The following is a 12,305-nucleotide window of genomic DNA, read 5'->3' as shown; positions in this document are numbered from 1 at the left end:
CAGCACTTTTAGGGGGGCAGCATACTGATGCCTGCCAGCCCGTTCCGCCACCCAAATAAAATTGTTGTCCTTTTTTTCCCACAAATAGAGCTTTATTTTGGTGATATTTGATCACCTCTGCGTTTTTTTATTTTTTTGTGCTATAAATATATATATTTTTTAACTTTTTGCTATAATAAATATTCCCAAAATTTAGAAAAATAAACTATTTTCTTCAGTTTAGTAGGCCAATATGTATTCTTCTACATATTTTTGGTACCAAAAAAACAACAAAACACAATTAGCGTACATTGATTAGTTTGCGCAAAAGACATTGTGGCCGCCGGCAATTCACATATCCCTTTACTGTATACTCCTGGATACATGTATAGAGCCATGGCAGGTCCTTTTATACGCCTATATGCATGTATAGACCCATGACAGGCCCTCTTTATACATCTATAGAGCCATGACAGGCCCTCGTTATACTCCTTTATACATGTATAGAGCTATGACAGGTCCTCTTTATAGTCCTATATACATTTATAGAGCCATGGCAGGTCCTCTTTATATTCCTTTACATGTAAAGAGTCTCGACAGGTCCTCTATATACATGTATAGAGCCATGACAGGTCCTCTATATACATGTATAGAGCCATGACAGGTCCTCTTCATACATCTATAGAGCCATGACAGGCCCTCGTTATACTCCTTTATACATGTATAGAGCCATGTCAAGTACTCTTTATAGTCCTATATACATTTATAGAGCCATGACAGGTCCTCTTGATATTCCTTTACATGTAAAGAGTAATGACAGGTCCTCTTTATACTCCTATACATGTATAGAGCAATGACAGGTCCTCTTTATACTCCTATACATGTATAGAGCAATGACAGGTCCTCTTTATACTCCTTTATACATGTATAGAGCCATGACGGGTCCCCTTTAGTTATCATGATATAAAATAATGAATGTGGGGGCCTTTTGGTTGGCGTGATTTTTTTTCTGTGGGGGGGGGGGGGGGGGCAGCATTTCATTCTTGGTCCCAGGCAGCACAATGTCTTGGGCCGGCACTGATTGTATTATGCTGGGAGTGATTAGGAGGTTTTTTTTTTTTTTTTACAACAAATGATGTATATGCTTGTATATACACAAAAAAAGTATCTAAAAATCGATCAAAATGACGGGAGAAAATCGATATATTTTACTACATGTAATGGGGGGGTTTACTAAAACCACATAGACTGAGCACTTTGCAAGTGCAATTGTTTCAGAACTTAGTAAACAAGGGGAAGTTCTTGATGACTTCCATATTGTTTACGCGCGGATTTCTGTATGATGGTGTGTACAGCCACCATACAGAAATCCCGGGCAGACATGTACGGTGAAAACGGTCCGATGGACCGGTTTCATCGTACATGTTTGCTCGTCTGTACCCGGCCTAAGTGTTAGATAAAATAGCTTTTCTGTCATTTCTCCTTGCTCCATTTTAGTTGTATGGCAGTGGGGGTTGGAGACATGTCTATATCTTTCTATACAGTAACAGAGTCTAATGATGAGAGCTAATATACAGTATTTAGAAAACTTGTATCGTCATTGTTGTCTGATCAATATATTGTATCACTAAACTCTCACTGTCTGCAAACAAATACCGAAACTCTATATACAGGAGAAAGGGAAATGACCTGTAAAAGAGGATCCCCTACTAACATTATGTTCCTTAAAGCCGAATACTAGGCAGATATACAGTGCCTTGCAAAAGTATTCACCCCCTTGGCTTTTTACCTATTTTGTTACATTACAGCCTTTAGTTCAATATTTTTTTAATCTGAATTACCGTATATACTTGAGTATAAGCTGAGTTCTTCAGCACATTTTTTTGTGCTAAAAAAGCCCCCCTCGGATTATACTCGAGTCTCCCGCGGTGTCATGCAGTCAGTCGGCGGCCGTCCATCCAGTCCATTCAGGAGGTGGCCGTCCAGTGTAACAAAGCCCTGCCTCCTCCTCGTCCTTGTCCGTGATAGGTGGAACACTGGGAAACTGAATCAGTGTTCCGTCTATCACCGACAAGGAGGAAGCAGGGCTTTGTTACACTGGACGGGGGCCGCGCATGCGCAGAACCCTCAGTTGGAGAATTTGAAGAGTTGAAAAATATGACAAAACACCGGCCGCCGTCTGACTGCATGACACCGTGGGAGACCCGGAGGTCTTTTTACACTGGACGGAGATCAGGTACATGAGGCACAGTGAGGCATACGGATACGCACAGTGAGGCTGCAAATGGGCACAGTGAGGCTTCAAATGGACACAGTAGCTGCTGCATTTCCCACCCTAGGCTTATACTTGAGTCAATAAGTTTCCCATTTTTTTGTGGTAAAATTAGGTACCTTGGCTTATATTCGGATCAGCTTATACTCAAGTATATACGGTATATGTGATGGATCAGAACACAATAGTCTAAGTTGGTGAAGTAAAATTAGAAAAATAAATACATAAAACTATTTTTCAGAAATAAAATACTGATAGTTGGCATGTGCGTATGTATTCACACCCTTTGTTATGAAGCCCATAAAAATCTCTGGTGCAACCAATTACCTTCAGAAGTCACATAATTAGTGAAATGATGTCCACCTGTGTGCAATCTAAGTGTCACATGACCTGTCATTACATAGACACACCTTTTTGAAAGGCCCCAGAGGCTGCAACACCTAAGCAAGAGGCACCACTAACCAAACCCGGCCATGAAGACCAAGGAACTCTCTAAACAAGGAAGGGACAATGTTGTTGAGAAGTACAAGTCGGGGTTAGGTTATAATATCCAAATCTTTGATGATCCCTAGGAGCCCCATCAAATCTATCATAACCAAATGGAAAGAACATGGCACAACAGCAAACCTGCCAAGAGACGGCCGCACACCAAAAGTCATAGATCGTGCAAGGAGGGCATTAATCAGAGAGGCAGCACAGAGACCTAAGGTAACCCTGGAGGAGCTGCAGAGTTCCACAGCAGAGACTGGAGTATCTGTACATAGGACGACAATAAGCCGTGCGCTCCATAGAGTTGGGCTTTATGGCAGAGAAGCCAGAAGAAAGCCGTTACTTTCAGCAAAAAACAAAATGGCATGTTTTGAGTTTGCGAAAAGGCACGTGGGAGACTCCCAAAATGTATGTATTTTTGGCCATCAAAGAAAATACTATGTCTGGTACAAACCCAACACATCTCATCACCCAAAGAACAACATCCCCACTGTGAAACATGGTGGTGGCAGCATCATGCTGTGGGGATGTTTTTCAGCAGTCAGGACTGGGAAACTGGTCAGAGTTGAGGGAAAGATGGATGGTGCCAAATACAGGGATATTTTGGAGCAAAACCTGTACCAATCTGTGTGTGATTTGAGGCTAGGATGGAGGTTCACCTTCCAGCAGGACAATGACCCCAAACACACTGCTAAAGCAACACTTGAGTGGTTTAAGGGGAAACATGTAAATGTGTTGGAATGGCCTAGTCAAAGCCCAGACCTCAATACAATAGAAAATATGGTGTCAGACTTAAAGATTGATGTTCACAAGAGCAAACCATCCAACTTGAAGGAGCTGGAGCAGTTTTGCAAGGAGGAATGGGCAAAAATCCCAGTGGTGAGATATGACAAGCTCATAGAGACTTATCCAAAGAGACTTGGAGCTGTGATAGCCGCAAAAGGTGGCTCTACAAAGTATTGACTTTAGGGGGGTGAATAGTTATGCACATTAACTTTTTCTGTTATTTTGTCCTATTTGTTGTTTGCTGCACAATAAAAATAAAACATATTCAAAGTTGTGGGCGTGTTCTGTAAATTAAATGATGCAAATCCTCAAACAATCCATGTTAATTCCAGGTTGTGAGGCAACAAACACGAAAAATGCCAAGGGGGGTGAATACTTTTGCAAGGCACTGTAAAAGATCAAAATGAATGCAGTTCTGTAACCAGTAATACATCATTGAGGTTTTGGTTCACACCTATACGGGTTTTAGTGCATTTTGCAGTTTGCAGAAGCGCACTACAGTCCATTTAACATGGTTTCCTATGGTACATGTTCACAGCTAAGGGACTTTATTTTCCCGCAGCAGATTGCGTTTTTCATGTAATAGATTTCAATGGACCCGCACCAAAAATGCAAGTGTTTAAATGCATTTTGCGTTTTTGTTTTCTCCATAACAAACTGAATAGCCGGTTGTTAAGGAGCAGGCGTCCACTGAGTCCTTAACCAATGAGTCATCAGCTGTCAGCGGGGTTCCCTGCTGACAGCTGAATGTAAAAAATAAAAATTGTCTGCAAAAAAATAAAAAAAATAAAACGGTGTGGCCCCCGCCATCCATACCGGGGAGGGGGGACCCCATGTCTTTTTTTTTTTTTTTTTGGCGTAGGGTTCCCCTTAAAATCCATACCATTTTTTTTTATGACTCGTCGGTTGTAAAGGGCGCGTCGGCTGGCTTCCCAGCCCACTCCCTAACAACAAGCTATTCACAGTTTGTTAAAGTGGGGAAAAAACGCAAAAGGCATGAAAACCATGCAAAGACGCATCAAGATCCAGTGTTCTAAAAATGCAAAACACGCCGGAAAACCACATCAACTAGCCTAAATCTATTTTCTTTTTTTTTTTTTTTTTTTTTTTTTTTTTTTTTAAAGTGTATTTTTGTGCGTGTACTCGAGAGAGGAGCCAGACTGCAGGAGTTGGGAGTAGGCAGGCCTCCCCCAGAGGCAATCTGCCACCTTTCTCCATGCCCCGGGTGGCAATGGCGGGTGTGTGAGGGGGTCCTCCCACACAGCCCGCCCTACCTGCTCCGCTTTGAAGCCCAACGGGGCAGAGGGACTCCCTATAAGGGAGTGAGAGGATTAGCCCGCTCAACCAGCCCCATTAGTCCTTCGCCTCTCTTTTAGAGACCGCGTGGTCAATGTGAGTGTGTTAACCCAATTTAGAGTGCGTGTGTAGGTGTGGTGGTTTTTGTGGTAGGGGGGTGGGCGTACTAAGCACAGGCTTACCTTGCATAGCACACCCACCGGGAGCCGGGCTGAGACCACCAAACTCAATTCACATGAAGCCGAGACCGGGATCCGAACCTCTAGCTGCAGAGGTGAATGGCTTGTCAGCGCAGTGCCAATCGCGTTGAGCCACCGCAGCTCCCAGCTAAATCTATTTTCTAAAACATTTCTAAATGTAGGTATCTGAATATGATCGGGTATCAGCCTCTAAGGCCCCGTACACACGAGAGGATCTATCCGCTGGAATTTATCCGCGGATCACTTTCAGCAGATAGATCCGCTGGTGTGTACAACCCAGCGGATATTTATCAGCGGATATTTTTCGGGCCGATGGTTTTCCAGCGGATCAAAATTTCTTAGCATGCTAAGAAATCGATCCGCTGGAATCCAGTCCAGCGGATTGATCCGATGGTCTGTACAGACTCACCGGATCAATCCGTCCGATTCCCTCCCTCGCATGCGTCGTAATGATTCGACGCATGCGTGGAAGTCCTTATATTACAGCGTCGCGGACGTCGCCGCGGCGACGGCGCGACACGTCACCGCGGAGGGGGATTTTGATCTGATGGTTAGTACAACCATCAGATCAAAATCCGCCAGAGGATTTATCCGCGGAAACGGTCCTCCGGACCGTTTCCGCAGATAAATCCTCTCGTGTGTACTAGGCCTTAGAGTCCTTGTACAACAGTGCTATAGTGTGAGAGGGAAAGCAGAAAAGAGGGCCAATAAGTTCATATGCTGATAGGAGGAGAAAACAGAGTGATAGATGAGCTCATCACTGTACTGCTTCTCCTTTCACTGTCCAGTCACAGGCTGGGGAGGTCCAGGATGACCTGGGCTCAGAGAAAGGGTTTGAAGGATGCTAGCCATACGAATGAGGGCATACAGTGGCATTAAAAAGTACTGCAAGGGAGATGTCTTGTTTTATTGAAGGTGAATATTGCACACAAAACTGTTTTTTTTTTGTTTTATTGCTTAATGAGATATTCATTTTTATATTTATATTGTTGGCTGAAGTTCTGTTTTTGAGGTGGTTCTGTAAAGTAAGGCAACTAAGAAATAAGGGGAAGTACCAAGGTAATACTTCCCTAAGGAGTAACTGTCATATAGGACATGTGATATCTCATGTGCTTCAGGTAAATACCCCTGTGGTTTGTGTCAACTGCATGAGATACACATTTACAAAGCAGGCCGCATAAATATTTAATTTATGATCGTAGCTTAACTATTGATCGAAATCCTTTTCCCCCCATGGGTGGCATATCAATTGAATGGGGTAGTCGACCATAGACTGAGTATTCCTATCAGAAGAGATCGATCGGTTGATTTATTTTCCTGGTCGACCCCTTCTGATAGGAATAATCGATCGGAAATTTAAACTGGTCATTTATCAAAGTTTGTATGACCACCATAAGACTGTGTTTAGAGTATATGGACAGAAACATTTTATATCTCTAATATCTTGTTTATTTAGATATAATAATAATATATATATATATATATATATATATATAAATATATAACATAATAAGAAAATATATAAAATCACATAAAAAATATATAACGTGAAAAAAATATATACTATTACATAAACATATATAGCTGGATTCAGGTAGGCGGGCGCAACATTAGGCAGGCGTAGCGTATTTACGCTACGCCGCCGTAAGTTAGAGAGGCAAGTGCTGTATTCACAAAGCACTTGCCTCCTAAGTTACGGCGGCGTAGCGTAAATGGGGCCGGCGTAAGCGCACCTAATTCAAATGAAGATAAGGGGGGCGTGTTTTATGCAAATGGGGGGTGACCCGACGTGATTGAAGTTTTTTACGAACGGCGCATGCGCCGTCCGTGTACATATCCCAATGAGCATTGCTCCAAAGTACGCCGCAAGGACGTATTGGTTTCGACGTGAACGTAAATTACGTCCAGCCCCATTCACGGACGACTTACGCAAACGACGTAAAATTGTCAAATTTCGACGCGGGAACGACGGCCATACTTAACATTGGCTAGGCCAGCTATTTGTTGGAATAACTTTACGCCGGAAAACGCCTTACGTAAACGGCGTATCTTTACTGCGACGGGCGCACGTACGTTCGTGAATCGGCGTATCTAGTCATTTGCATATTCTACGCCGAACTCAACGGAAGCGCCACCTAGCTGCCAGCGTAAATATGCACCTTAAGATACGACGGCGTAGGAGACTTACGCCGCTCGTATCTTAGCCTAATTTAAGCGTATCTGGTTTCCAGAATACGCTTAAATTTACGATGGCGTAGATTCAGAGTTACAAAAGGCGTATCTACTGATACGCCGGCGGAACTGTTTCTGAATCTGGCCAATACAGTCTTGTTTAGTTAGATATAATAAAAAAAAAAAATACATACACATACATATAAAAATATAACAAAAAATATAAAATTACATAAATATATAACATAATTAAAATGATATAATATTACATAAACATATACAGTCTTGTGTGTGTGTGTATATATATATATATATATATATATATATATATATATATATATATATATATATATATATATATAAAACATAAAAAATATAGAACATAATGAATGTTTTGTATACATATTTTATTACATAAAATATTACATAAAATATGTATAATATGCAGTAATAAATATTAATATATGCTACAAAAAATGTATATAATTAAAAAATCATTATAATATTATTATTCCTGAATTCAGCCTTGCCTCCCATCATCGTTGCTACAATTGATATCTTTCCCCATAAGAATTTAGTGGAGGGGAAAGCGGCCGCTGAGGAATGGAGTCTTCCTAATCCTCTGCTTGTTGGTATGATAATCCTGTGTAACCGCGGCGCTTTAGAAAAAGGAGAAATTAACTTCTCTTGTAACTGGAATGAAAGATCTCCAAAATGGAGCTGCAGATGAGACATTGGTTTAAACCTGATGTAAAGAAGCAGTAACCCTGAAAAACAGGTGAACAATGGTGTCACTGCAGGCAGAGGGCCGAGATCTCTGGTCACTCTGCTCTCCTCCTTCGGAGCTATCCGTGGTGCTGAACAAGCTAAAGTATGGATGAGCATCATATGGCAATATACTTTTATAAAGCCAACATCTAGCTCAGATCTTTACAATGGCCCAGATTCAAGAAGCAATTGCGCCCGTGTAACCATGAGTTACACGGCGCAATTGCTTACTTGCTCCGGTGTAACGAATGCTCCTGATTCAGGAACCTCGTTACACCGGCTGCAGCCTAAAATCTGCGCGACATAAGGCTCTTATGCCTCGCAGATTTTAGGCTGCATTCTTGCGGGGGCCGCTAGGGGGCGCTCCCATTGTGTATCAGCGTGTAGTATGCAAATTGCATACTACCACTGATTCACAATCATGCGCGGTCCCCACGCAAGCCAGGTACGGAGTTTCCGTACGGCTACTTTAGCGCAAGGCTGCCCTTTCTAATAGCAGGGGCAGCCTGTGCTAAAGTATACCGCCGCTCCCGCGTCGCGACGTTCAAATGTTACGTCGTTTGTGTAAGTGCTTCGTGAATCCCCTTCTACGCTCGGCGCGGGAGCGCGCCTAATTTAAATGATTCCCGCCCCCGGCGGGATCATTTAACTTGCACACGCTTACGCCAGGCAAATTTGCCGGCGCGCCCTCGCAAGTAGCTCCGTGAATCGAGGGCAGCGCAAAATATTTGCGTGGGCGCAGGGCAAAATCGTTGCCCTGTGCCCGTGCAAATAAAGCGCAAGCTATGCTGAATCTGGGCCAATATGAGGACATCACAGCAGGGCTTTTTTTTCTGCAGTGTCAGTAGTTTATCTTTATTTGTATTATTATTTTTTTTTTTTACAATTTTATTTTTATTATTATTATTTTTTTAATATTATTATTATTATTTTTTTTAGGAGCCCTGTTTGGGGGCTTTGGTAAAATATCAGTGGTCTAAACAGACCCCTGATTTCTAACTTTTGAGACTGAGGAGTAAGGGACTGAGGACAGAGATTCCCCAGTCCCTTTCTCTGCAGCCAGGCAGCAGGGGGAATCTGCATAGTACAGGGTGATTAGGGTGTGCCCAGGCACACCTTACACCCTATGTGCGCACGCCTATGGTGGCACTGATGAACACTGATAGGTGGCACTGATGAGCACTGATACGTGGCATTGATGAGCACTGATAGGTGGCACTGATGAACACCGATAGGTGGCACTGATGAACACCGATAGGTGGCACTGATGAGCACTGATAGGTGGCATGGATGAGCACTGATAGGCGGCACTGATAGGCAGTATTGATAAGCACTGATAGGTGGCACTGATAGGCGGCACTGATGAGCACTAATAGGTGGCACTGATGAGCACTGATAGGCAGCACTGATTGGTGGCACTGATGAGCACTGATAGGTGGCATGGATGAGCACTGATAGGCGGCACTGATGAGCACTGATAGGCAGTATTGATAAGCACTGATAGGTGGCACTGATGAGCACTAATAGGTGGCACTGATGAGCACTAATAGTTGACACTGATGAGCACTGATAGGTGGCACTATTGAGCACTGATAGGCAGCACTGGTGGGCACTGATAGGTGGCATGGATGAGCACTGATAGGCAGCACTGATAGGCAGTATTGATAAGCACTGATAGGTGGCACTGATAGGCGGCACTGATGAGCACTAATAGGTGGCACTGATAGGTGGCACTATTGAGCACTGATAGGCAGCACTGGTGGGCACTGATAGGTGGCATTGATGAGCACTGATAGGCTGCGCTGATTGGCACTGATGGGGCTACACTAATAATCGGCACTGATGATCAGTGTCCTAATTGTCAGTGTAAACAATGTACTGACAGTCTTGCTGGTTAACGCCTCTCCTTTTCTCACATGGGCACAGCGCGGGAGGAAAGGACTGCCGATAACCAGCAAGTCTGTTTACATGTGATAAGCTGATCACATGGTAAGCGGGCACTGTGATTGGCTCTTGTCCAAAGACACAGCAGTCACAGAGCCCACCAAATGCCCACCCCAGGGGGCACACGAGAGGCAGGGTTCTGAGAGGATCTCCATTGACGGTCTCCCAGAACTGGAATCCTGGGGCTCGGATAGAAGGGGAGGCCGGGCTGATGGTTTTATAAAGTATTTCTGATGAGTAGCAGAATACAAGCAGAATGATTTAAACATGACTTGGTAACGGCATTATAGATTTGCTGGAGCAACAGCTCATGAATATTAATGAGGCTGCTTTCCTGGCGGTTCAGGTTCAGCCAGCAGCACAGATTGTTGTTCTCGATCAGCGGGAAGGCTGGAAGGCGGACGGGTCATGCCGGTGCAGAAATCCGCTCTTACATATGGAAGCCGCATTATGCAAACCGCAGTCTTTGTTCGGAGAAAGACGTAGATTTGTGACCCACACATTTTCCTGGTCCATTTCTTTACAGGACTGATATACCTAATATGTAAAAACTGCGTCATAATCACATTCACAATTCTATGTAAAAGAGTAGGGGCCAGATTCTCGTAGAAGAGCGTATCTTTGTTCCGGCGTAGCGTATCCTATTTACGCCACGCCTCCGCAACTTAGACGGGCAAGTGCAGTATTCTCAAAGCACTTGCTCCGGCGGCGTAGCGTAAATAGGCCGGCGTAAGCCCGCCTAATTCAAATGTGGACCTATCCCAGTGCGCATTTCTCCAAAGTACGCCGCAAGGACGTATTGGTTTCGACGTGAACGTAAATTACGTCCAGCCCCATTCACGGATGACTTACGCAAACGACGTAAAATATTCAAAATTCGACGCGGGAACGACGTCCATACTTAACATTGGTATGCTGCATATAGCAGGGGTAACTTTACGCCGGGAAAAGCCTAACGTAAACGGCGTATCTGTACTGCGTCGGCCGGGCGTACGTTCGTGAATTTGCGTATCTAGCTGATTTACATATTTCTAGGCGTAAATCAGCGTACACGCCCCTAGCGGCCAGCGTAAATATGCAGTTAAGATCCGACGGCGTAAGAGACTTACGCCGCTCGGATCTAATACAAATCTATGCGTAACTGATTCTAAGAATCAGGCGCATAGATACGACGGCTCAGACTCAGAGATACGCCGTCGTATCTCCTTTGAGAATCTGGGCCTAAAAGGCCTCATGCACACTAACTTCAGCTTGTTCAACTAAGTAGACACGTGCGGTTTGTTTCATTCCAAATTAACATTTGGACGAATTTTGGTTATTCTGAAACTTGGATTTATCAGAATTTTCAAATTAGAATAGTACCGAAATTAAATCCGAAATACTGATATTCAAATTTAGACGAAATTCGAATTTGAATAGTTTTCCAATTTCCAAAGAAAATAAAATAGAATAGAAAATAAAGGAATAGAATAGATAATTTTTTCTATTCTATTACTTTAGTTTCTATTCTATTTTATTATTTTTGGAAATTGGAAAACTATTCGATTTACGAAAGCTATTCGAAATTGATTAGAAAACTGGTAAAACTAGCGTTCGTAATGAAGATAGCACATTTGTCACGCTGTAACAGACTGAAAAGCACGAAGACTGAAAAGCGCAAATCGTCTCTCACCAAACTTTTACTAACACGAAATGAGCAAAAGCAGCCCAAAGGGTGGCGCCATTCGAATGGAACTTCCCCTTTATAGTGCCGTCGTACGTGTTGTACATTTTTTCCCATGATCGTGTGTATGCAAGGCAGGCATGAGAGGAATCACGTCGAGAAAAAACGTTGTTTTTTTCCATGTAATAAAAAACGGTCGTGTGTAAAAACGGTCGTGTGTAAAAACGGTCGCTGCTAAACTCAACTAAACTTGTTTGAAAAAAATCAGCTTAGGTGAGTTATTTTATGCATATTTTCTCCTGTCAGGAGAAGCAGCATTTACAGTAAACCAGTCCTTTTGCATGGGACGGAATCTGTCCACTGATCTCCTCTGAGCAGGCGGATAGCAGGTCCATGTCCACTTATGTAGAGAGGACATGGACACAGCCCACTCTCCTCTCTGGGCGGTCCGATGTAAATGGATCGCCTGCCCGTTTACACCTGACTGCCCATCCATTAGGTGTGCTCGGGCGCCGCCCCCTCTATCCACTCCAACCCCAATATGAATAATGGATAGATTCATGCTTAGCGGAATACCAACAGCACCCAGCCCCCCCACGGGAGACAGATGGGATGGCGATCAGACTCCTCCTTACCTTAGGACAGGGATGGACTGGCCATAGGGACTACAGGGAGTTTCCCGGTGGGCCGATGGCTCAGTGGGCCGTTTTTTAAAACGGAGACTCTCTTAGACCCC

The 12,305-nt window shown here is 43.6% G+C and overlaps 1 protein-coding gene across 2 annotated transcripts in view; it reads left to right on the top strand.

Moving 5' to 3' along the window:
• Positions 1–12,305, top strand: part of CYRIB (CYFIP related Rac1 interactor B) — a 211,357-nt gene that overhangs the window by 20,329 nt on the left and 178,723 nt on the right. The window lies entirely within an intron of this gene.

The sequence above is a fragment of the Rana temporaria genome, chromosome 5 (assembly GCF_905171775.1).
Source record: "Rana temporaria chromosome 5, aRanTem1.1, whole genome shotgun sequence".
Lineage (NCBI taxonomy): Eukaryota > Metazoa > Chordata > Amphibia > Anura > Ranidae > Rana > Rana temporaria.
This window is presented reverse-complemented; position numbering and strand designations above follow the sequence as displayed.